The sequence below is a fragment of the Phalacrocorax aristotelis genome, chromosome W (genome assembly GCF_949628215.1).
Source record: "Phalacrocorax aristotelis chromosome W, bGulAri2.1, whole genome shotgun sequence".
NCBI lineage: Eukaryota > Metazoa > Chordata > Aves > Suliformes > Phalacrocoracidae > Phalacrocorax > Phalacrocorax aristotelis.
The window spans coordinates 19,554,566-19,582,172 of NC_134310.1; positions in this window are offsets into that span (position 1 = coordinate 19,554,566).

Sequence of the window (27,607 nt, forward strand, 5' to 3'; positions counted from 1 at the left end):
AACAAGTGCAGAATCCTGAAAAATGAGTAGAATATTTGGAGGAAGTATGTTGTCACCCTGGCAATTCCAGAGAGATATAAATCACTGCAATGTGCTGGGGCCTGGCCCATGCCTATCGAGCCCTGTTTAACACTCTTCAGTACCCCAAAAGGGACAAGAAGGCCTCTGGATCTAAAAAGACCAAGACAAGGAAAGCGACAAGCACTGCGGCCACTCAAGCCCCCACAACAGGCACTGCAGCTACTCCAACCCCGGTAAAAAGCGTTGCAGCTGAATCCGAGGACCAACCTGTGCCAGTACCAGTCGCCCCTATACACAAGAAGAAATCCTGGAAGAGAAAGTCAACTCGTTTAGAAAGAGATGATGGAAAGGCAGGGCTATCACTAGGAGAGGAGGAGGAAGAAGAGGAAGAACCCGTACAAGAAACGGAAACTACCCGATCCCTATCCTTGAGTGAGTTGTGGGATATGCAAAAAGATTTTGGGCGTTGTTCAGGTGAGCACATTATCACCTGGCTGCTCCAATGCTGGGATAATGGGGCCAGTACTCTGGAATTAGAGGGGAAGGAGGCCAAACAACTGGGATCCCTCTCTAGGGAAGGGGGCATTGACAAAGCACTTGGAAAAGGGACACAAGCGCTCAGCCTCTGGAGGCGACTCCTGTCCGGTGTGAGAGAAAGGCAGCCCTTCAAGGAAGATATAGTATATCGCCTAGGAAAATGGATGACTATGGAGAAAGGTATCCAGTACATGAGGGAACTAGCCATGCTTGAGGTGATTTATGGTGACCTGGACGATCAACAGTCATCCAAAGATCGAGGTGGAGCCCAGTGCACAAGACCTATGTGGCGGAAGTTTGTACGGAGGGCACCATCAACACGTGGGAACTCACTGGCAGTAATGTCCAGGAAAGATGGCAAGGCACCAACGGTGGCAAAGGTGATTGATAGACTCTGGGATTACTAGGCCAATCTCTCTTCTTCCCTCCTCTCGGCTGTGGAGAAACTGTCCCGGGAGTTCCAGCAATTCAAAGAAGATATGTCCTACTCCCCACCAGTACGGACCAGTATCTCAGCCATTGGGAGTAAGCGTCCCTTTGCTCAAGCGACACGATACATATGATGGGGTACCCTATGGTGTTGCCTGTGACACCAAGGAGACGACATGAGGAAGTGGGATGGAAAGCCTACCTTGACCCTAGAGGCATGGGCATGTGAGCTGAAAGGGAAAAGAGTCACTCAGGGGGGTTTGTACAGGAAAGCTGCTGCTCCAGTTTCCAGTGAGCAATTCCCCAGACAGAGGAGTAGAAGTGCTGATTTTCTTCCAGGTCTTAACACAGACATTTGTGATTCATATTTACAAGAAGTGAGTGACGAGTACTATGATCAGGAATAGAGGGGCCCTGCCTCCAGCCAGGTGGAGGAAAGGGATAACTGGGCTTACTGGACTGTGTGGATCCGATGGCCTGGCACATCAGACCCACAGGAGTATAAAGCTTTAGTGGCCACCGGTGCACAGTGCACCCTAATGCCATCTAACTATATAGGGGCAGAACGCATCAGCATTGCTGGAGTGACAGGGGGATCCCAAGAGCTAACTGTATTGGAGGCCAAAGTGAGCCTAACTGGGAATGAGTGGCCAAAGCACCCCATTGTGACTGGCCCAGAGGCTCTGTGAGTCTTTAGCATAGACTACCTCAGGAGAGGGTAATTCAAGGACCCAAAAGGGTACAAGTAGGCTTTTGGTATAGCTGCCTTAGAGACAAAGAGAATTAAACAGCTGTTTGCCTTGCCTGGCCTCTCAAAGGACCCTTCTGTTGTGGGGTTGCTGAAGGTCAAAGAACAACAGGTAACGATCGCCACTGCAAAAGTACACCAGTGGCAATATAACACCAACCGAAATTCTGTGATTCCCTTCCATGAGTTAATTCTTTGACCTGAGAGCGAAGGAGTGACCAGTAAGAGCCCCTCACCCTTTAACAGTCCCATATGGCCAGTGCGAAAGTGTAATGGAGAGTGGAGGCTGACAGTAGACTGTCGTGGCCTGCATGAAGTCACTCCACCATTGAGTGCTGCTGTGCCAGACATGCTAGAACATCAATATGAACTGGAGTCAAAGGCAGCCAAGTGGTATGCCACAATTGATATTGCTAATGCATTCTTCTCAATCCCTCTGGCAGCAGAGTGCAGGCCACAGTTTGCTTTCACTTGGAGGGGCGTCCAGTACACCCTTAATTGACTGACCCAGGGGTGGAAACACAGTCCTACCATTTGCCATGGACTGATTCAGACTGTACTGGAACAGGGAGAAGCTCCACAACACCTACAATACATTGATGACATCATCGAGTGGGGCAACACAGCAGAAGAAATTTTTGAGAAAGGAGAGAAAATAGTCCAAATTCTTCTGAAGGCTGGTTTTGCCATAAACCAAAGTAAGGTCAAGGGACCCGCACAAGAGATCCAGTTCTTAGGAATAAAATGGCAAGACGGTTGTTGTCAGATCCCAATGGATGTGATCAACAAAATAGCAGCCATGTCTCCACCAACTAGCAAAAAGGAAACACAAGCTTTCTTGGGCGTTGTGGGTTTTTGGAGAATGCATATTCCAAATTACAATATGATCGTAAGCCCTCTCTATCAAGTGACCCGGAAAAAGAGTGATTTCAAATGGGGCCCTGAGCAACGACAAGCCTTTGACCAGAACAAACAGGAAATAGTTCATGCAGTAGCTCTTGGGCCAGTCTGGGCAGGACAAGATGTAAAAAAAGGCCTGTACACCGCAGCCGGGGAAAATGGCCCTACCTGGAGCCTCTGGCAGAAAGTGCCAGGGGAGTCCCAAGTTCAACCCCTACGCTTTTGGAGTCGGGCATACAGAGGGTCCGAAGCGCATTATTCTCCAACTGAAAAAGAGATATTGGCAGCATATGAAGGGGTGTTCAAGCTGCTTCAGAAGTGGTTGCCCCAAGTTCAATATTAAGCAGTGCACTTTAGTGTCCTCTCTTCTGCAACTCCATATGCAAGTCTCAGGTAATTAATTGCTTTTGCGGGAACCTATTTAAAGCTTCCAACTCCAGAAGCTTCCTCACGGATAATGTCAGAACTGGGATTCTTGAGCCAGATCTTCACCCCTGTCTTCCAAAGCCAAGCAACCATCAGTCAGCCAAAAGCCCAGCAAAGAAAAAACAGAAACACAACTACAGCAAAACTATGCAAGTTACCTTAGCACAGGGAGGAGACTAGAATTTGGCTTTGGTATAGGGCAAAGGAGGCAAAGGATCTTGAAGGGATGGTGCTAAAGAAAATGTTTTCATGGCCCCGGCTTCAGCATGCTGAAAGAAAGAAGGAACTCCCCAGGGAGGGCTTCGCTTCCAGGGTAGTGGCACATGGTGTCACTCGACACATTTGAAGAAATTAAGTTCTTAGGTTTGAGTGAAAACCATGTCTCATTCCATGACGTGGCCGGTTTAGAGAATGCCTAGGGATCAGACAGCAGCACATTTATGCTGACCCGTTTGTCTCATTAGGCTCTGTAAATGATCCACATTTTTCCAATAATGGTGACATATCTTACTTTCACCAAGTGATTCCTGGATGACTGAGAACTGTCCTCAGCATCATTGTTGTTATTCTGGTTGAGCATCTGGTTCTTTTGCGTGTGCTGCCTTTAGGAAGGAAATGATGTCTTTACAGCCCTCCTGCTCTCATACTCGCATGGCTCTCATTCCTGTTGCCTCTATTAAAAGGTGCATTTGCAAATGCTTTTTGTATGGTTTTGCTTTTGAGAGTACTTATCAAATTGCAGCTGTAGTAAGTTCACACCATTGCTATGCAGAAAGCTGCCCCTTCCTGTAAATCACTGCCCTCTGTTGATAGTAGCTATTACATCTGCACTGGATTCCAAAGTTACATCAATCTTACACAGGTGCTGCTGCACTTGCTAAATTATCTCTGGCTCATGCTAGCTATTTTCATAGCTGTGCTGGTTTTGGCTAGGATGGAGTTAATTCTCTTCACTGTAGCACCTGTAGTAGTCAGGGTCCTTTCCAGCTTCCCATGCTCTGCCACTTGGGCAAGAGGCTGGGAGGGGCGGGGCCAAAGCCAAGAGAGCTGACCCAAACTGGCCAATGGGATATTCACTCCATACCATGTATTGCCATGATGAGTATATCAACCGGGGCAGTTGTTGTGCAATGCTGTGTGGTGGTGGTTGTGGCTTGAGGAGTGGTGTTGTTGGGTCTGCTTGGTTGGTGGTGGGTGGTTGTGTCATGTGGTGTTTGTTTTGATTGTTCATTCCCCCTTCTCCCTGTTCTGGGCTTTGTCGCTCTTGTGATTATCCTTTCCATTGCATATTTGTTGTTGTTTTATTTTAATTATTAAGGTGTTCTTATCTCAACCCATGACCTTTCTCACTTTTACCCTTCTGATTCTCTCCCCCATCCTGCTGGTGGGGGAGGGAGTGAGTAGCTGTGTGGGGCTGAGTTGCTGGCTAAACCTCAACAGTTGCAGAATAGGAGGGAGGCAGCACAGATGAGTCAGAACCATCAGGATCCAAAGTGTGACCTTGGCCTTCAAGCTGAGATTCATCTATGCAGGATCTTCTTGCTGCAACAATCTGTAAGCAATGCAGGACAGCTGCTACCAAGCAGACTGTGGTGGTGAGAGCTCCCATGGCCCAAAGAGCAGAGAGAACCTTCTTGAGAAGAAGGTGAGAAGCGTTGCATGCCTTCATGTGGTATAGCTTCAGTACAGTCTCTTGTTCTGTGCTTTTAGTGAGATGGAGTTCTTTGCAGCAGAAACAGATCTTCTTTCCACCCATATCCACCAAATTGCATCTTGGTAAACTGGACACAAACTGAATGTCTTGGCATCCCATTACAAATACAGCCAGGTTCAGCAGAACACAGGCAATATTCATCAAAACAAATAGGTTAGCCAAAACTATCAGTGGCCTCTTCCTTACCGTTAAGCCCAAGATTCCAGATAAGATTACGGAGGATCTGGCCCAGAAGAGATGGGTGTTATTCACATGCAGGATGCTGTTTAGTGACAGCACCCCAGAGTCCACCTGGATAGAAGATAGAGCAGCCCAGGGTGATCTGCAGCAGCCCCAGCCTCTGGAGGCAACTCCGGTCTGATGTGAAAGAAAGGTATCCCTTCAAGGCAGATATTGTATATCGCTCAGGGAAATGGGCTGCCATGGAGAAAGGTATCCAGTACCTGAGGGAAGTAGCTGTGCTTGAGGTGATCTATGATGACCTGGATGATCTACAGTCATCCAAAGATCGTGATGAAGCCCAGTGCACATGACCCATGTGGCGGATATTTGTGCAGAGAATAGCATGTAATCTCATTGGCATAACTGGCCTGAAAAGATGAAGAGGCACCAATGGTGGGGGATGTGATTGACAGACTCTGGGAATCCAAAGCACGTGTCTCTTCCTCCTTCATCTTGGCTGTGGAGAAACTGTCCCAGGAGGTCCAGCAACTCAAAGAAGATATGTCGTATTCCCCACCTGTATGAAGCAGTATCTCAGCCATTAGGACTAAGTGTACCTTCGCTCAAGAGGGAGGATACACACCAGATGCCACTCTAAGGTTTCACCAGTGTGACACTGGTATGTGAGCTGCAAAGGAAAACAGTCACTCAGGGTGGTTCTTCCAGGAAAGTTGCTGTTCCAGTTTCCAGTGAGCAGTTCCCCAGACAGAAGTGTAGGAGCACTGATTTTATTTGTGATCTTAACAGGGCAAATTCTGATTTGCATTTACAAGAAGTGAGTAGCAAATACTATGATCAGGAATAGAGGGGCCCTGCCTCCAGCCAGGTGGAGGAAAGGGACAACCGGCTTTACTGGACTGTGTGGATCCGATGGCCTGGCACATCTGACCCACAGGAGTATAAAGCTCTAGTGGATACTGTTGCACAGTGCAACCTAATGCCACCAAGCTGCATAGGGGCAGAACACATCTGTATTTCTGGAGTGACAGGGGGATCCCAGGAGCTAACTGTATTGGAGGCCGACATGAGCCTAACTGGGAATGAGTGTCAAAAGCACCCCATTGTGACTGGCCCAGAGGCTCCGTGCATCCTTGGCATAGACATCCTCAGGAGAGGGTATTTCAAGGACCCAAAAAGGTACAGGTCAGCTCTTGGTGTAGCTGCCTTGGAGATGGAAGAAATGGAACAGCTGTCTGCCTTGCCTGGCCTCTCGAAGGACCCTTCTGTTGTGGGGCTGCTGAAGGTCAAAGAACAACAGGTGCCGATTGCCACGGCAACGGTGCACCAGTGGCGATATCTCACCAACCCGATACTCCCTGTTTCCCTTCCATGAGTTTATTCTTTGACCTGAGAGCGAAGGAGTGATCAGGAAGACCCGCTCACCCTTTAACAGTCCCCTATGGCCAGTGTGAGAAGTGTAATGGAGAGTGGAGGCTAACTGTAGACTATCGTGGCCTGCATGAAGTCACTCCACCGTTGAGTGCTGCTGTGCCGGGCATGCTAGAACTTCAATACAAACTGGAGTCAAAGGCAGCCAAGTGGTATGCCACAATTGATATTGCTAATGCATTCTTCTTAATCCCTTTAGCAGCAGAGTGCAGGCCACAGTTTGCTTTCACTTGGAGCAGAGTCCAGTAGACCTGGAATCGACTGGCCCAGGGGTGGAAGCACAGCCCTACCATTTGCCATGGACTGATTCAGACTGCACCCGAACAGGGTGGATCTCCTGAACACCTACAGTACATTGATGACATCGTTGTATGGGGCAACACAGCAGAAGACATGTTTGAGAAAGGGAAGGAAATAGTCCAAATCCTTCTTAAAGCTGGTTTTGCCATAAAACAAAGTAAGGTCAAGGGACCAACACAAGAGATCCAGTTCTTATAGGTGAAACAGTAAGATGGACCTCTTCAGATTCCAGTGGATGTGATCAACAATATGGCAGCCATGTCTCCACCAACTAGCAAAAAAGAAACACAATAGTTTTTGGGTGTTGTAGGTTTTTGGAGAATTCAGATTCCAGATTACAGTCTGATCTTAAGCTTTCTCTATCAAGTGACCCGGAAGAAGGATGATTTTTAATGGGGCCGTGAGCAATGACAAGCCTTTCAACAAATTAAACAGGGAATGGTTCATGCAGTAGGCCTTGGGCCAGTCCGGGCAGAACAAGTTATAAAAATTTGCTCTAAACCAAAGCCAAGGAGAATGGTCCTACCTGGAGCCTCTGGCAGAAAGCACCAGGGGAGATTTGAGGTTGGCCCCTAGGGTTTTGGAGTCGAGGATACAGAGGGTCTGAAGCGCACTCTACTCCAACTGAAAAAGAGATATTGGCAGCATATGAAGGGGTTTGAGCTCCTTCAGAAGTGGTTGGTACTGAAGCACAGCTCCTCCTGGTGCCCCAACTTCTGGTGGTGGGCTGGATGTTCAAAGGAAAGATTCCCCTCTACACATCATGCATCTGATGTTACATGGAGCAATGGGTTGCACTGATCACCCAGAGGGCTCGAATAGGAAACTCCAGATACCCAGGAATGTTGGAAGTGATCATGGACTGGCCAGAAGGCAAAGCTTTTGGATTATCACCAGAGGAGCAGGTGACATGTGCTGAAGAAGCCCTACTCTATAACAAACTGCCAGAAAAAGAGAAGCATCATACTCTGTTCACTGATGGGTCCTGTTGTCTTGTGGGAAAGCATCGGAGATTGGAAGGCTGCTCTATGGAGTCCTATACGACAAGTCGCAGAAACTGCTGAAGGAGAAGGAGAATCCAGTCAGTTTGCAGAGGTAAAGGCCATCCAGCTGCCCTTAGACATTTTTGAATGGGAAAAGTGGTATGGGGGACGATGGCTGAAATAAAACTATGGGCAGGCTTGGCAGATTGACTAGATTTCACTCCCACAGACCCGCCAAGGCAAGTGCTGTATGCTTACAAGGGTGGAAGCAACTGCTGGCTAGAAACATATCCTGTGCCCCATGCGACCACTTGGAACACTATCGTGGGCCTGGAAAAACAAGTCCTGTACCCCAGAGAGAACTGTGTCACACAATGGGACTCATTTCTGAAACAACCTCATAGACAGTTGGGCCAAAGAGCACGGCATTGAGGGGGTGTATCACATCCCCTGTTCATGCACCAGCCTCTGGGAAAGTCGAAAGATGCAATGGACTATTAAAGACTACACTGTGAGCAATGGGTTGTGGAACATTTAAACACTGGGATGCACATTTAGCAAAAGCCACCTGGTTATTCAACACTAGGGTATCTGTCAATTGAGCTGGCCCTGCCCAGTCAGAACCCTTATGTACTGTGGAAGGGGATAAAGTCCCTGTAGTGCACGTAAAAAATATGCTGGGGAAAACGGTCTGGGTTATTCCTGCCTCAAACAAAGGAAAACCTATTCGTGGGTGTGCTGGTTTTGGCTGAGAAGGGGATAATTCTCCTCACTGTGGTGGTCGGCTACCTTTCCAGCTTCCCGCGCTCTGTGTGTGGCGGGGGGCTGGAGGAGCAGGGCCATGGTGGGGGCGGCTGACCCCGACTGGCCAATGGCATGTTCATCCCATACCATGTGACACCATGACCAGTATATTAAGCGGAGGCAGTTGCGGCTCGGGAGCGGCGCGGCATCGGGTCAGCGGGCGGTGAGTGGCTCCGTCGCATGCGGTTTGTTTCGGCGGTTTGTTCCCCCTCTCCCCTCCCTTCCCCCCTCCCCCAGGGCTTTGCGCCTCTCGTTGTTCTCCTTTACATTGCATTTCTGTTGTTGTTTCTTTGAATTTTATTTATCAAACTGTTCTTATCCCAACCCACGAGCGTTACCCTTCTGATTCTCTCCCCCATCTACCGGTGGGGGAGTGAGCGAGCGACTGTGTGGGGCTGAGCTGCTGGCTAAACCACGACAGTGGGATTTCTTTTACTGAAGGACCTGGGTGTACTTGGTGGGTTATACGGGAGGATGGAGGAGTCCGGTGTTTACCTCAAGGGGACTTGATTTTGGGTGAGAACAGCCAATGGACTGAATGGTAGGATGTTAATTGCTATATAATACTGTATTTAATCTCTTCTGTGGTTGCTATATTCCATATCAATGGTATCACAGCAGGAATTTCCCAGGTTAATTAAGAATGAACTTTGATTAAACTGAGCAAAGTGCAGCAGTGATGGAACAAGGACTGACCTCAGTGTACAACAATCCAACACCAAACACACCATCTTCCCTGACCTGAAAGACTGTTACGATCGATGAAACCCAACATCATGCGCTAAATGACCTCAGTGGACATTTTGTGGACATCTGTGACATTTTAAAGGGACGGTCCATAGAGTAAGGGGATGGTATCTGTGTATCTGCCACGCCGGAGAAGGTGCACCTCTGAAGGCATTGTGGCCCATGGAGAAGGCCACACTTGAATAGGTGCACATCAAAGTGACTGTGGCTCTGGTTAAGTCTATGCCACAGTGGGTATACCCGTGAAGAGACTGTGGCTCACAGATAAGGCTCCACTTGGAGCAGATACTCCCCTAAGGGACTGCAGTCTGTGGATAAATCCAAGCCGGATCAGGGGCAAGGGGAGGAGTTCATTGCAATGGTAAAACCTATGATCTGGTCCAAAGGGACCGGGGTGGAGATTGTAATGGATATATCTTTAAATAGTTGTAACCCATTATTTCAGTTGCATGTTATAGGAATTATAATAGCAGGAACCACCCGAACCAATGGAGGACGAGCCTTACGAGAAGCAGTGCAAGTGCAGCAGTGACCCGACCTGAGCTAGGTTTGCTGGTTTTGCTGCCCAATAACTACCCATAAGGTCGAGTGCTTATGGGTAAGGATGAGGGGGAAGGCCAACAAGGCAGATAGCCTGCTAGGAGTCTGTTATAGACCACCCAACCAGGATGAAGAGCTAGATGAAGCGTTCTACAAGCAGCTGGCAGAAGTATGACAATCGGTTGCCCTTGTTCTAGTGGGGGACTTCAATTTACCAGATGTCTGCAGGGAATACAACACAGCAGAGAAGAAACAGTCTAGGAGGTTCCTGGAGTGTGTGGAAGATAACTTCCTGACACAGCTGGTGAGCCTACCAGGGGACGTGCCTCATTTGACCTGCTGTTGATGCTGTGAAAAGCCAAAATCAGGACTCAATAGTCTGAATGACTACTAAGCAGGTGCACCCAGCAGAGCATGGGAAGCTAGAAATGTCCTTGACTAGTATAAGCGCTACCCAGACACAGCCCAAAACATCTGTGTGTTATCTCAACTTTTTTTTCCATGCTAAGTTCAAAGCACAGCACTATGCCAGCTAGAGTGAAGAAAATTAATTCTATCCCAGCTAAAACCATGACAGTATCCACCCCGTATTCCATATCAGTTACATCATGCTCAGGTCCCATACTATTCAGTACAATTTCAATAATCCCTACCCACCTTCTCATCCTTTAACAGGATATACAGATATTCATTTATCATTCCCCTAGTCTATGGACCACCCCTGTAAAATGCCTGTGAAATGTCCATTGAGTTCATTTAGTCCATGACTTTGGGTTCCATCTATTGTAAGAGTCTTTCAGAGAGTTGCTGTGTGTGGCGTCGGATTGCTGCATGCTGAAGTCAGTCCTTGTTCCATCACCGCTGCACTGGTAGTCCTTGTTCTCTCACTGCTGCACTTTGCTTGGTGCAACTGAAAGTTCATTTGCTATTATTATTAATTGGGAGATACCCACCATGATACCGTTCCATTGATATGGCATATAGTAGTGATATGTAGTGATAGTAGTGATGACATACAACATTATATAGATATTGATATATAGATATTGACAGCATATTATTCAGTTCATTGGCTGTTTTCACCTAAACATACTGTTTTGCCCAACATATTTTTTATGTGCACTACAGGGATTCTATCGCCTTCCACAGTACATAAGGGTTCTGATTGGGCAGGGCCAGCTCGCCTGGCAGATCCCCTCATGTTGACTAACCACATGGCTTTTGCTAAATGTGTATCCCAGTGTTTAAATGTTCCACCCCCCATTGCTCTCAGTGTCATCTTTAATAGTCCATTGTATCTTTCGATTTTCCCAAAGGCTGGTGCGTGATAGGGGATGTGATACACCCACTCAATGCCATGCTCTTTGGCCCAGGTGTCTATGAGGTTGCTTCAGAAATGAGTCCCGTTGTCTGACCCAATTCTCTCTGGGGTGCCATGTCGCCACAGGACTTGTTTTTCGAGACCCAGGATAGTGTTCCGGGCAGTGGCGTGGGGGACAGGATATGTTTCCAGCCAGCCAGTCGATGTTTCTACCATTGTAAGCACATGGCACTTGCCTTGACAGGTTTGTAGGAGTGTAATATAGTCATTTTGCCAGGCCTCCCCATATTTATATTTCAGCCATCGTCCCCCATACCACAGAGGCTTTACCCACTTCGCTTCCTTGACTGCAGCACACGTTTCATATTCGTGGATAACCTGCGCAATAGCGTCCATGGTCAAGTCCACCCCTCGATCACGAGCCCACCTGTATGTTGCATCTCTCCCTTGATGGCCTGAGGTGTCATGGGCACACTGAGCTAGAAATAATTCACCCTTATGTTGCCAGTCCAGATCCACCTCAGCCACTTCAATCTTGATAGACGAATCCACCTACTGGTTGTTCCGATGCTCTTCAGTGGCCCAGCTTTTGGGGTTGTGAGCATCCACATGACGTACTTCCACAACCAGATTCTCTACCCGGGCAGCAATAACTTGCGACAATGTGGCAGCCCTGATGGGTTTACGTCTGCACTGCCAGTTGCTTTGCTTCCACTGCTGTAACCAGCCCCACAGGGCATTGGCCACCATCCAGGAGTAAGTACAGAGATAGAGCACTGGCCACTTTTCCCATTTGGCAATGTCTAAGGCCAGCTGAATGGCCTTTACCTCTGCAAACTGACTCGATTCTCCTTCTCCTTCAGCAGTTTCTGTGACTTTTCGATTAGGACTCCATATAGCAGCCTTCCATCTCTGATGCTTTCCCACCAGATGACAGGACCCATCAGTGAACAGAGCATATTGCTTCTCTTTTTCTGGCAGTTTGTTATAGAGTAGGGCTTCTTCAGCACGTGTCACCTCCTCCAGTGGTGATATTCCAAAGTCTTTGCCTTCTGGCCAGTCCATGATCACTTCCAACATTCCTGGGTATCTGGAGTTTCCTATTTGAGCCCTCTGGGTGATCAGTGCAACCCATTGCTCCATGTAACATCAGGTGCATGATGTGTAGAGGGGAATGTTTCCTTTGAACATCCAGCCCACCACCAGAAGTTGGGGCACCAGGAGGAGCTGTGCTTCAGTACCAACCACTTCTGAAGGAGCTCAAACCCCTTCATATGCTGCCAATATCTCTTTTTCAGTTGGAGTAGAGTGCGCTTCAGACCCTCTGTATCCTCGACTCCAAAACCCTAGGGGCCAACCTCAAATCTCCCCTGGTGCTTTCTGCCAGAGGCTCCAGGTAGGACCATTCTCCTTGGCTTTGGTTTAGAGCAAATTTTTATAACTTGTTCTGCCCGGACTGGCCCAAGGCCTACTGCATGAACCATTCCCTGTTTTATTTGTTGAAAGGCTTGTCATTGCTCACGGCCCCATTAAAAATCATCCTTCTTCCGGGTCACTTGATAGAGAAAGCTTAAGATCAGACTGTAATCTGGAATCTGAATTCTCCAAAAACCTACAACACCCAATAACTATTGTGTTTCTTTTTTGCTAGTTGGTGGAGACATGGCTGCCATATTGTTGATCACATCCACTGGAATCTGAAGAGGTCCATCTTACTGTTTCACCTATAAGAACTGGATCTCTTGTGTTGGTCCCTTGACCTTACTTTGTTTTATGGCAAAACCAGCTTTAAGAAGGATTTGGACTATTTCCTTCCCTTTCTCAAACATGTCTTCTGCTGTGTTGCCCCATACAACGATGTCATCAATGTACTGTAGGTGTTCAGGAGATCCACCCTGTTCGGGTGCAGTCTGAATCAGTCCATGGCAAATGGTAGGGCTGTGCTTCCACCCCTGGGCCAGTCGATTCCAGGTCTACTGGACTCTGCTCCAAGTGAAAGCAAACTGTGGCCTGCACTCTGCTGCTAAAGGGATTAAGAAGAATGCATTAGCAATATCAATTGTGGCATACCACTTGGCTGCCTTTGACTCCAGTTTGTATTGAAGTTCTAGCATGCCCGGCACAGCAGCACTCAACGGTGGAGTGACTTCATGCAGGCCACGATAGTCTACAGTTAGCCTCCACTCTCCATTACACTTCTCACACTGGCCATAGGGGACTGTTAAAGGGTGAGCGGGTCTTCCTGATCACTCCTTCGCTCTCAGGTCAAAGAATAAACTCATGGAAGGGAAACAGGGAGTATCGGGTTGGTGAGATATCGCCACTGGTGCACCGTTGCCGTGGCAATCGGCACCTGTTGTTCTTTGACCTTCAGCAGCCCCACAACAGAAGGGTCCTTCGAGAGGCCAGGCAAGGCAGACAGCTGTTCCATTTCTTCCATCTCCAAGGCAGCTATACCAAGAGCCCACCTGTACCATTCTGGGTCCTTGAAATACCCTCTCCTGAGGATGTGTAAATGCCAGTGATGCACGGAGCCTCTGGGCCAGTCACAATGGGGTGCTTTTGACACTCATTCCCAGTTAGGCTCATGTCGGCCTCCAATGCAGTTAGCTCCTGGGATCCCCCTGTCACTCCAGAAATACAGATGTGTTCTGCCCCTATGCAGCTTGGTGGCATTAGGTTGCACTGTGCAACAGTATCCACTAGAGCTTTATACTCCTGTGGGTCAGATGTGCCAGGCCATCGGATCCACACAGTCCCGTAAAGCCGGTTGTCCCTTTCCTCCACCTGGCTGGAGGCAGGGCCCCTCTATTCCTGATCATAGTATTTGCTACTCACTTCTTGTAAATGCAAATCAGAATTTGCCCTGTTAAGATCACAAATAAAACCAGTGCTCCTACACTTCTGTCTGGGGAACTGCTCACTGGAAACTGGAACAGCAACTTTCCTGGAAGAACCGCCCTGAGTGATTATTTTCCTTTGCTGCTCACATACCAGTGTCACACTGGTGAAACCTTAGAGTGGCATCTGGTGTGTATCCTCTCTCTTGAGCAAAGGGACTCTTACTCCTAATGGCTGAGATACTGGTCCATACAGGTGGGGAATATGACATATCTTCTTTGAGTTGCTGGACCTCCTGGGACAGTTTCTCCACAGCCAAGATGAAGGAGGAAGAGACACGTGCTTCGTAATCCCAGAGTCTGTCAATCACATCCCCCACCATTGGTGCCTCTTCATCTTTTCAGGCCAGTTATGCCAATGAGATTACATGCTGTCCTCCATACAAATTTCCGCCACATGGGTCATGTGCACCGGGGTTTATCAGGATCTATGGATGACTGTAGATCATCCAGGTCACCATAAATCACCTCAAGCACAGCTACTTCCCTCAGGTACTGGATACCTTTCTCCATGGCAGCCCATTTCCCTGAGCGATATACAATATCTGCCTTGAAGGGATACCTTTCTTTCACATCAGACCGGAGTTGCCTCCAGAGGCTGGGGCTGCTGCAGATCACCCTGGGCTGCTCTATCTTCTATCCAGGTGGACTCTGGGGTGCTGTCACTAAACAGTGTCCCGCAGGCGAATAACACCCATCTCTTCTGGGCCAGATCCTCCGTAATCTTATCTGGAATCTTGGGCTTAACGGTAAGGAAGAGGCCACTGATAGTTTTGGCTAACCTATTTGTTCTGATGAATATTGCCTGTGTTCTGCTGAACCTGGCTGTATTTGTAATGCTATGCCAAGACTTTCAGTTTGTGTCCAGTTTACCAAGATGCAATTTGGTAGATATGGGTGGAAAGAAGATCTGTTTCTGCTGCAAAGAACTCCATCTCGCTAAAAGCACAGAACAAGAGACTGTACTGAAGCTATACCACATGAAGGCATGCAATGCTTCTCACCTTCTTCTCAAGAAGGTTCTCTCTGCTCTTTGGGCCATGGGAGCTCTCACCACCACAGTCTGCTTGGTAGCAGCTGTCCTGCATTGCTTACAGATTGTTGCAGCAAGAAGATCCTGCATAGATGAATCTCAGCTTGAAGGCCAAGGTCACACTTTGGATCCTGATGGTTCTGACTCATCTGTGCTGCCTCCCTCCTATTCTGCAACTGTTGGGGTTTAGCCAACAACTCAGCCCCACACAGCTGCTCACTCCCTCCCCCACCAGCAGGATGGGGCAGAGAATCAGAAGGGTAAAAGTGAGAAAGGTCATGGGTTGAGATAAGAACACCTTAATAATTAAAATAAAACAACAAAATGCAATGAAAAGGATAATCACAAGAGTGACAAAACCCAGAACAGGGAGAAGGGGGAATGAACAACCAAAACAAACACCACATGACACAGCTACTCATGACCCAACCAACCAGCCAGCCAACCAACCAAGCCACAACCACCACCACACAACATTGCACAACAACTGCCCCGGTTAATATACTCATCATGGCATCACATGGTATGGAATGAATATCCCAATGGCCAGTTTGGGTCAGCTCTCTTGGCTGTGGCCCCGCCCCTCCCAGCCTCTTGCCCACATGGCAGAGCATGGGAAGCTGGAAAGGTCCCTGACTACTACAGGTGCTACAGTGAAGAGAATTAACTCCATCCTAGCCAAAACCAGCACAGCTATGAAAATAGCTAGCATGAGCCAGAGATAATTTAGCAAGTGCAGCAGCACCTGTGTAAGATTGATGTAACTTTGGAATCCAGTGCCGATGTAATAGCTACTATCAACAGAGGGCAGCTGCAATATGCTAAACAGTCTCAAAAGCAAAGCCATACAAAATGCATTTGCAAATGCACCTTTTAATATAGGCAACAGGAATGAGAGCCATGCAAGTATGAGAGCAGGAGGGCTGTAAAGACATCATTTCCTTCCTAAAGGCAGCAGACGCAAAAGAACCAGATTCTCAACCAGAATAACAACAATGATGCTGAGGACAGTTCTCACTCATCCAGGAATCACTTGGTGAAGGAAACATAATGCACCATTACTGGAAAAATGTGGATCATTTACACAGGCTAATGAGAAAAACAGGTCAGTGTGGATGAATATAAATGATTTTCCTAGAGCGTAAGAGTCTAACCAAAGGGGACTGAGTTAGAAACAACAATCGTAAAGTTACTGATCAACTGGAATATCATAAAAAAAGGGTTAGTAAAACTGCATAAATCAGCAAAGCAAAATGCATCAAAAAAATAAAACTCAAGACTGTATGAAAGGGTTTTTATCTCTTTGGCTACTTTTATTCAGCATTCTGACATACGCTGCTTGTAAATGTGCTGCTCTCTGATCCCTAGGCAGTCTCTAAACCAGCCATGTCATGGAATGAGACATGTTTTTCACTCAAACCTAAGAACTTAATTTCTTCAAATGTCTTGAGTGACACCATGTGCCACTATCCTGGAAGTGAAGCCCTCCCTGGGGAGTTGCTTCTTTCTTTCAGCATGCTGAAGCCGGGGCCATCCTTTACTCACATTATCAAGTTGTTTGGAAAAGTATCCCGCCGGCTGCCTCCAGGATCCCAACTGTTGTGCCAGCACTCCAAGGGCCAGATGTTGCCTTTCATGTACAAACAACTCAAAAGGTTTGGTCAGATCAGGTAAACCCAGTGCAGGGGCCATCATTAGTGCCTTTTTAAGTTCTCTGAATGATTTCTGACACTCAGGTCTCCAAGTCAGATACCGATCTTTAGATTCTCTTAAAACCTCACATAGTGGCTTCACATACAGTCCATAATTCAGAATCCAGAGTCGACACCATCCAATCATCCCCAGAAAAGCTCTCAGTTCCTTCGGGCTGCAAGGCTCGGGGATCTGACAAATAGCTTCTTTCCTTTCATTTCCTAATTGTCTTTGTCCTTGAGATCTCTCAAATACCAAATAAATCACTGCTTCTTTTCCTATTTGGGCTTTGTTTCTGGAAACTCTGTATCCTCCTTGGCCCAGAAAATTTAATGAGCTGATAGTAATTTCAGAACATTTTCTTTACTTTCTGCCGCTATCAGCATGTCATCCACATACTGTAACAATATGCCTCTCCCTTGGTTCTGTTTTCTCCATATTTCTAATTCTTTTGCCAGCTGATTCCCAAATATCATAGGGCTATTTTTGAATCCTTGTGGAAGTACAGTCCATGTTAGCTGCGTCTTTCGTCCTGTGGTGGGGCTTTCCCATTCAAAAGCAAATATGCTTTGACTTTTTTTATGTCCAGAGGTATGCAAAAGAAGGCATCCTTCAAATCTAGTACAGTAAACCATTTATGCTCCTCTTTTAAAGAGGTCGGTAAAGTGTACGGATTAGCCGCTACTGGGTGTATATCTTGGACTATCTGATTTATGGCCCTTAAATCCTGAACTAATCGGTATTCCTTCCCCCCAGATTTCTTTACTGACAATATAGGAGTATTATATTCTGATTCACATTCTACCAAAAGCCTATATTCTAAAAATCTTGTAATTATTCCCTCTAACCCTTTTCGAACCTCCCACTTAATGGGATATTGGTTTTGTCTTACTGGCCTGGCTCCAGGTTTTAATGTTACTTTTACCGGCTCTGCCAATTTAGATCACCCTGCAACTCCACTCGTCCAAACCAAAGGAATTACTGCATTTTCCACTTCTTTGGGAATCTGTTCCTTCCTGGAGGGATCCTGTAACATAAACACTCCCGCCTCTATGGCTTTTGATTCTGGTATTAGTAATTTAATCTCTCCATCTTTAAAAGTTATTTGTGCATCTATTTTACTTAATAGATCTTGTCCTTTCAGAGGTAGCGGGCATGTTTCCCCAATTTAAACTTTAATGGCTCTAAGAAAAGCCAATTTTCTTTCTGCCCTGTCGCACCAACATCATCTGCAGATTTACGGCTACATTTCCCTTTACATGTATTCAATACCGAATAAGCGGCCCCCGTATCTACTAAAAATTCTATTTCTTCATTCCCTAGCTTCAAGGTAACCAGGGGTTCAGCTAGGGTTGATTCCCCCAGTCTCCTTCATGCCAAGCTACTTCAAGCATTTTACCCAAATCTCTAGGTTCAAGTGCTTCCAGTTCCTGAAGTTTCTTTCTAATATCTGGGACTGATTGTCCCATGAATATAGAGGCCAATCGTCTTGCTGCTTCTGTTTTTTTTTCTCTGGGTCCAAATTAGTATATTTTCTGGCAGTCGCCTTCAGTCTTTCCATAAAGGCTGAAGGGGACTCATTTAATTCTTGTCTCACTTCAAAAATTTTGACCAATTTATTGCTTTTGGCATTGCCTGTCTTACACCAAATAAAATCCATCTTTGATATCTAGTCAGCATTCCCCTGGGTCCCGGTTGATTAGGGTCCCACTCGGGATTTGTAGATGGAAAATTCTGATCCGCTGTCCCCTGTAAATTTCCATTAGCGTGTGCTCGCTGCACATGCCTTCTGGTTGTATTCAATACCCTTTTCCTGTCAGTTTCATCAAGCAAAGTATCCAATATCGCAAGTAGAACAACACTTTTCCAAGGTCTCACCACATTTTCATCCTTTCAAGACCATTGCCATATAATTTTGGGGATATATCCCACACTGTTTCTGCCACTCTGTATGATTCCGCAATGTAAAGACTAAATCAACATAAGCCATTTCATTCCATTTTCCTTCTCTTTTACAAACTAACATTAATTGCAATGGTGTTATATTGCAATGTCCCATTTTCTGGACATTTCTCCCCACCTTCCAACCGATACATTGGCCACCAGTGATTACAATATTCAATTAATTGTTTCCGAGTTAAAGGATCACCCCCCATATCTTTCCAATGTCTCAGAGTACATCACAACAGTGTCTTTTGTGGGATGGGTTTCTTGCTTGAAAAAGTTCCCATCTTCCCAAGAGACTAGTAAGTGTGATTGTGCACTATCACAGGCACTAGTCAGAGGGGCGTTGTTTTTTTTTTTTGAAGTTGTTGTGGTTCCCCCCCTTTTTTTTTTTCTTTTTTGAAGCACCCTCTGGGATTCCAACCCCCTGTCGGAACCCATAAACCATGCGGGGACTCGAACCACTATACCATGCAGGGACTCTCTCTGCAAATTCTCCTCCTAACGTGCATCCCGCAAGTCATGATGGACAAAGCTTATATTGCTCAGTTACGTACATCTGCATTAGATTTCCTGGAACTAATCATAACACTTGCATCTTAATTACCCATGTGTTTTAAGTCCCTTCTTCCACATATGGTCATGAGTTGGCCCATCGAGTAATGTTGTCACAGTGTATTGCAAGGTGTGTTGGCTTCAACTGGTGTTCTGACTCTCATCTAGATGGAGGTGTCCTTAGGTCCTTTTGCCTTGGTTTGGACTGGCACCTGCTGCTAGGTTGTTTGCATCCCTCCAGGACGTTCCCCATCAGGCTTGTGAAGATTATGTTCTTGAGTGCATTCTTGCCTGAAGCCCCTTACAAGAGTGGCAGTCGTGAGGCTGTTGCGGGTTTGTCCTGGATGCTTCTGAGTGGAACCTCAGGGGTCATGAGGTGGTTTCCAGACAGGAGTTTGGTAGTTCTGCAGTGTCCTTATCTTTATGGCTCTGTACACCTGTGTCGCAAATTTGGTTTCGGCGCTTCATGTCTTGAAGCCTTTCTGACTCCCCCAAAGCAACAAGTTTTAGTCACAACAGCTCTAACTCTATCAAGCCCTCCTTTTCTGTTTGAGGACTTGTAGCTTACCTGCTACAGTCCTCGATATAAGAATTTACTAAGTCTCAAACAGAGACTATTATAGAAGTGTTTTACTTTTGCTTGCAAATTTCATAATAATTCATCCTTTTCAAGGGCCCGAGTAAAATATTTCCCTGTTTCCACTTGGTGTCTAATCTTATTTCTGTAAAATGTGTTCATCTGATTCGTGTCAATATGGAACAATGCTAGAGTCACACGGTGAAGTGTGACCCTCTAGCATTTGACTGTTCTGTTTGTGCTTGTGTAACCGAGGGCCGTTCAATTGACTTGTTAACTGTCTTAATGGTTGGAATGTTGATTGGCGATTTAAGTTAATTGTTAAGAAAGAATTTTAGTTAGGAGTAGAAACTAACACCTGAGAATTTTAACACGATAATAAATAATGCTTAGGCCAGACAAGAGGGCGTTAGCAATGAATGCTGCATTGACAAGAAGCCTCCTAAAAAGATACAATTCGGTAGAACTTCAAGGACTAACAGTGGAAACACCCTGCTACAAAGGAGAGTGACCAAAAAGACTTGCCCCCCCCCACACCCGTAAAGAGCATGCGTGCTAATCTACATGGCAAGCGTGGCTAATTTAACTACGGCTGACCAACGGCAAGTGGGATGCTTATCACTGACCAATGAGTGTAAACTTAGGCGTGTTTTTACTAATTGTTATTAATTAAGTAACTGAATATAAACCCTGTAATTTTGTATGACGGTATGCACGTTAGGCGGAAGGATCCCCCGTGCATCCAGCGCTGCTTGCTTGTCTCTATTCAATAAATTGTAAACTTTAATTGGAATTCCGTTGAAGGCTAAATTAATTATCACAATTGGGGGCTCGTCCGGGATGGTCTTGGTTCCTGAATTCTGACTTGATCTAGGAGCGGCGACCCACCATTTGGTGGCTCCTAGTCAGGTTGGGTCAGGGCTAACGCCATCCTGAACCCGAATAGGGACAAGCATAGAATTTAATTTTTATAAGCTCCCTTGCCGGCTGCAGCAGTTTGTTTTGCCCGTAATTCTGCGTGCGAAGACCCAAATGAAGACGACGGAGTCGTAAGTATTTAGGCTGTATACCGTTTGGTTGGGTGGGATTCGGTTGCCTGTGTGTGTAAGAGTGTGACTGAGACAGAACCTAGTTCTGAAGTGATTGTGGAGGTCTTCTAACCGCGGTTCCAATCTCCCGCGAGGGACTTGGCCGGTGAAGGACCGAAGTGATTCCTATAGGATTCGTGGGTGGGTGATAGGTCCTAAACCCCCTGCAAGACACTCTTACCGGTAACCAAGGGCTGTAGGAATTGCCACAGTAAAATTCCTAGATGGGTCAGACAAATTCGAGGACCCAGGACCAGGAGAAAGGGAGCAAATTACCAGACATACCATCAGAAAGTCCATTAGGAATAATGATTAGAAATTGGAATGAAAGGGGCCCCAGAAAAGGAAAAAGTAAATTAAAATTGGTTCAATATTGTATGGTTGAATGGCCGAAGAAACCTTTAAGAATTCAAAGGAACCTTTTAGTCAGGAGGAAAGTGATTATGCAGAATTGTGGATCAGGACTTCACGTCCTTTTCCAGCCCCAATACTTACATTAAAGAAAAGAGATGAAAACTTTGAGGAAGAAGGAGGAGATGAAGATGAAAAAGAAAGGGAAAAAGATGATAAATGGGAACCACTGGATAACCTGCCGCCCCCATATCTTAATAATCCACCTCTGGTAGCGGCTTCCCCTCCAGTGGCCGTAGTACCTCCACCAGTCCCACCGTTATCCCTGCCTCCCCCACCAACAGCACCGGAATTAGATCAACCGCCAGCTGCATGTACGAGAAGTAGGACTGCTATATCTGAGAGGGCTTCTCTATATCCTTTACGAGAAGTACCCCTCGGAGGCAATCAGGGAGGCATCGGGTTTGTGGCAGTCCCATTAAATACCACAGATGTAAGGAACTTTAAGAAAGAAATGGGGACCCTATTGGATGATCCCCTCGGAGTAGCTGAAAAACTAGATCAATTCCTAGGCCCCAATACTTATACCTGGGAAGAAATACAGTCCATTTTAGGAATCTTATTTACTGCTGAAGAAAGGGGAATGATTAGACAAGCTGGAATAAGGATTTGGGAAAGACAGAATCAGGTAGGACCCCGGGAGATCAGAAATGGCCAAATGTGGATCCCCACTGGGATCATCAACAACTCCACGGAAGACAGAATATGAGGGATTTGAGAACATTAATCATACAGGGAATAAGGGAAGCGGTTCCCCGAGGGCAAAACATTAATAAAGCATTTAATGAACAACAAGGGAAAGACGAATCTCCAACAGAATGGTTGGAGAGGTTGAGGAAAAGCTTACAAATGTATTCTGGAATTGATCCGAATACAGTGGCTGGGACCGCACTCCTTAGAACACAAGTCGTAGCCAAATCTTGGGGGGATATAAGAAGGAAATTAGAAAAACTGGAAGACTGGCAAGAAAGAGGATTAGAGGAGTTACTTAGGGAAGCCCAGAAAGTCTATGTTAGGAGGGACGAAGAAAAGCAGAAAGCAAAAGCAAAAATTTTTGTAGCAGCAGTAAGAGAAAGTCAGAAAAATAAGACTCCATCTGGAGAGAAAGGAGAAAAAAGAATAGAGCAGACACCCCGGGGACAACCTTACCGAGAGAGATTCACAACTCCCGTCTGTTACTACTGTAACAAGAGGGGACATGTTCAGAAGAACTGCCGTAAACGGGAACAAGATGAGAGAATGTTTAAAGAAGAATAGGGGTGTCAGGGGCTATATCTTCTGGGGACTTCAACATCAACAGAGCCCTTGATAAAATTATTAATTGGTCCCCATAAAGAAGAAGTTTTATTTTTAGTAGATACAGGAGCTGAGAAATCAACCATTCAAAAACTTCCAAAAGGAATAGAAAAAGGGAAGAGCTATATGTCAGTAGTTGGGGCAAAAGGAGAACCTTTTAAAGTACCTATTTTGAAAGATGTAGAAGTAGAGACAGAAAAGAAAAATTGCCTTAATGATTTACTTTTGCTCCCTGAAGCGGAGTACAATTTATTAGGAAGGGATTTGATTTTGAAGTTAAATTTGAACATTCAGAGTAAAGGGGATAAATTGCAGATTAAATTATACACTTTAACACAAAAAGACGAAGAAGCTATTAACCCCTCAGTGTGGTATAAAGAAGGGGAAATTGGAAAGATAGAAATGGACCCCATAAGTGTTCAAATGATAGACCCTTATCGCCCAATTAGAATCAAGCAATATCCTATACCCAGGGAGGGCCGAAAAGGATTAAAACCTGTAGTTGACAGACTTTTGGAAAAAGGAACTTTGGAACCATGTATGTCACCCCATAATACACCCATCCTCCCTGTAAAGAAACCGGATGGGTCTTACAGGATGGTACAGGATTTAAGAGCTGTAAATCAGCGAACGATCACCAAGTTCCCTGTGGTGGCAAATCCTTACACTTTACTGAGTCACATTTCTCCCAGATATGCTTGGTATAGTGTAATAGATTTGAAGGATGCTTTTTGGGCCTGTCCTCTGGATGAGGAATCCAGAGATTATTTTGCCTTTGAGTGGGAGGACCCTGAAACAGGACGAAAACAACAATTAAGATGGACTGTACTACCACAGGGGTTTACAGAGTCACCAAATCTATTTGGACAAACTTTAGAGAAAATCTTACAAGATTTTACATTACCCAAGGAGGTAAAATTATTACAATATGTGGATGATTTATTAGTAGCAGGAGAAACTGAAGAGGGGACCCGAGAGGCCACCATTAAATCGTTAAATTTTCTGGGGGAGAAGGGATTGAAGGTGTCCCGATCAAAGCTACAGTTTGTAGAACAGGAAGTAAAATACTTAGGACATTGGCTGAGTAAAGGAAGGAAGAAGCTAGATCCTGATAGGATATCTGGGATTCTATCCTTGGGACCGCCACAAACCAAAAAGGAAATTCGACAAATATTGGGATTATTAGGATACTGTAGACCGTGGCTTGAAAATTATACTGAAAAGGTAAAATTCCTATATGAGAAATTAACTAATAACCAACTCAAGTGGTTTATAGAAGATGACCAGAGATTCGAGGAAATAAAAAGGGCATTAATACAAGCACCTGTATTGAGCCTCCCAGATTTAGAAAAACCTTTCTATCTTTTTGTAAATACATCCAACGAGACAGCACATGGAGTTCTTACTCAAGAACGGGCAGGAATCAAAAAACCTGTAGGGTATTGCTCTAAGTTACTTGATCCAGTAAGCAGAGGATGGCCTGCGTGCCTCCAAGCTCTGGTTGCTACAGCCTTATTAATAGAGGAAGTTCGAAAAATCACTTTTAGTGCTCCTTTAAAGGTGTATACCCCACACAATGTCAGAAATGTTTTACAGCAGAAGGCAGAAAAATGGTTAACAGACAGCCGGATCCTAAAGTATGAAGCAATACTAATAGACTCCCCTGACTTAGAATTGAGGGTGACTTCTGCCCAGAATCCAGCACAATTTTTGTTTGGAGAGACATCAGAGGAGGAATTACATCATAATTGTTTAGAGGTAATTGAAGCCCAGACTAAAGTGAGGCCAGATTTAAGGGATACTGAGTTGGAAGATGGGGAGGTGCTGTTTATAGATGGTTCCTCCCGAGTGGTGGAAGGGAAAAGAAAATCAGGATATGCAATAATTAATGAGGACCTAGAACTTGTAGAGTCAGGACCTCTGAGTCCATCATGGTCAGCTCAAGCTTGTGAGCTGTATGCCCTCTGTAGGGCCCTGGAATTATTAAAAGGCAAAAGAGGGACTATATTTATGGATTCTAAATACGCGTATGGGGTGGTCCATACTTTTGGGAAAATTTGGGAAGAAAGAGGTTTAATTAATACTCAAGGGAGAAATCTAATACATCAAGAATTAATAGTAAAAATTTTAAAAGCATTAAGAGAACCAAAAGAAATAGCAGTGGTACATGTGAGAGGACACCAAAAGGGATTAGACTACCGAACTCGAGGGAATAATTTAGCGGATAAAGAGGCCCAGGAAGCAGCCCTGAGGACTCAAGTCGCTAAAATTAATGTAGTACAAACACAGGAGGACATCAGCAAAAAAACACAGGAGGAGAAAGAGAAGAAGTTTGCCCCTGAAGAAAAGATAAAATTAGAAAAAATAGGGGCTAAGTTAGAACAAGGAAAATGGACATTGCCCGACCGGCGAGAAATGCTGCCGAAAGCCTATGCCAGACAAATATTGGAGTGTTTGCATGCGCAAACACATTGGGGTACAAAGGCGTTAAGTGATCATTTCCTTAAACAATTTGGCTGTATTGGCATTTTTGAAATAGCAAAGCAGATTACACAAGGATGCTTAACTTGTCAAAAGGTAAATAAAAAGGTGTTTCTCGACAAGTGGCAATAGGAGGGAGAAAAACAGCTTACAGACCTTTCGAGAAAGTACAAATAGATTTTACTGAACTGCCTAAAGTAGGGAGAATAAAATATTTATTGGTAGTAGTAGATCATTTGACACAATGGGTAGAAGCTTACCCTGTAGCACGGGCTACAGCACAGATGGTGGTAAAAATTTTATTGGAACATTTGATACCTAGATATGGGATAATCCAGTACATTGATTCGGACCAGGGCACACACTTTACTTCCAAAATAATAAAACTATTATGTCAATCATTGGGCATTCAGTGGGAATACCACACTCCATGGCACCCACAAAGTTCGGGGAAGGTAGAAAGAATGAATCAAACAATAAAACAACAATTGGCTAAACTGATGATTGAGACACAAATGCCTTGGACAAAATGCTTAAATATAAGAACTAAACCATACAGTGAGACTGGATTATCACCATATGAGATGTTATATGGCATGCCCTACTTTCAAGGAATGCCTTTGGGGAATAATGTAATTGAAGATCATAGTATCCAAAAATATATAATTACCATTGGAAAAAGATCAAAAGAGTTAAGGGAGATTGGGATGGTGGCCCAGACACCACCTTTAGGATTTGCAATTCATCAGTTAGAACCAGGAGATAAGGTTCTAATAAAAACATGGAAAGAAAGAAACCTATCTCCCCTTTGGGAAGGACCTTTCCTTGTTTTATTAACTACAGAAACAGCTGTGAGAACTGCTGAAAAAGGGTGGACACATGTGTCGCGAGTGAAAGGTCCAGTGAAGGAGTGGAGAGTCACATCTGAACCCGGAGAAACTAAGCTAACCATCAGACGAACCTGAAGAGGCCATCATCAAAGAACATAAGCTAAGTTGCTGTGGGAATTTTGCTGTGATTACTCCTGTAGAATTTGTAAACGGAGAAGCTCCTAAATGAATACCTATTAGGGGATACAATTAAATAGCAATAGGCTATCCATGGTATACACTGGTTTTTTTGAGACATAGCATATGAATTTGAAAAAGCCACTCCTTAAATACATTTAAATACTCAGGAAAGGACACCCCTTAAGATTAAGGAAGAGGGCAAGACCGGATAGGGAACCGGTGCTATGGTTTGAAAAGGTCTGCCAAGGGCTGCAACCCCTTTGGGCCGTGACCGCCAATCACTATGGCCCTTACCGGACCTCTTCTAGTCCTACTTGGGGTGAGTTCCTTAACCCTGGCTATGACAAACAACTGCAGTCAATGTGTAATATGACTGTAAAGGCCAGAAAATAGGAAGCTGCATTATGCTTTATGCAGAGAAGGTAACAGGACCGTATGCTATGATCCAAAAGAACTCACAAATTCAGAAGTAGGAAGACTAATTGGCAGCATAGACTGTTCATGAAATATAAACAGGAGTAGAATATGAAATTCCCACAGTTGCTAAATCTATTTGTAACCAATTGTTATGTTTGTGCATCGAATGTAACCAATTGTTATGTTTGTGGTAGAACAAACCAAGGTGAAAAGCAAACGTGGAATGGAATCAATCTAGGAGAATTAGGGGAGGACTTTATGGGCGGTAATTGGCTTACTAAAATTGGAATAGCTGTACTGGGGATATGTGGAGGACTGTTAATAATTCCATGTTTAATACCCTGTTTTACTAGACTCATACACTCGGTTATACAAGGAATGCAGATAACAGCAATACCTGTTGATCCAGAAACAAGGGAAAAGAAAACTCATTCCTTGATGATAATAAAGACAAAAGAAGACCCAAAATTGATACCAATTCAGCAAGTATTGACTAGATTGGAAACAAAAACACGAATCAATGCCATAAAAAGAAAAGATGAGGGATTGTAAAATGTGTTCATCTGAATCGTGTCAATATGGAACAATGCTAGAGTCACACGGTGAAGTGTGACCCTCTAGCATTTGACCGTTCTGTTTGTGCTTGTGTAACCGAGGGCCGTTCAATTGACTTGTTAACTGTCTTAATGGTTGGAATGTTGATTGGCGATTTAAGTTAATTGTTAAGAAAGAATTTTAGTTAGGAGTAGAAACTAACACCTGAGAATTTTAACAAGATAATAAATAATGCTTAGGCCAGTCAAGAGGGCGTTAGCAATGAATGCTGCATTGACAAGAAGCCTCCTAAAAAGATACAATTCGGTAGAACTTCAAGGACTAACAGTGGAAACACCCTGCTACAAAGGAGAGTGACCAAAAAGACTTGCCCCCCCCCACACCCGTAAAGAGCATGCGTGCTAATCTACATGGCAAGCGTGGCTAATTTAACTACGGCTGACCAACGGCAAGTGGGATGCTTATCACTGACCAATGAGTGTAAACTTAGGCGTGATTTTACTAATTGTTATTAATTAAGTAACTGAATATAAACCCTGTAATTTTGTATGACGGTATGCACGTTAG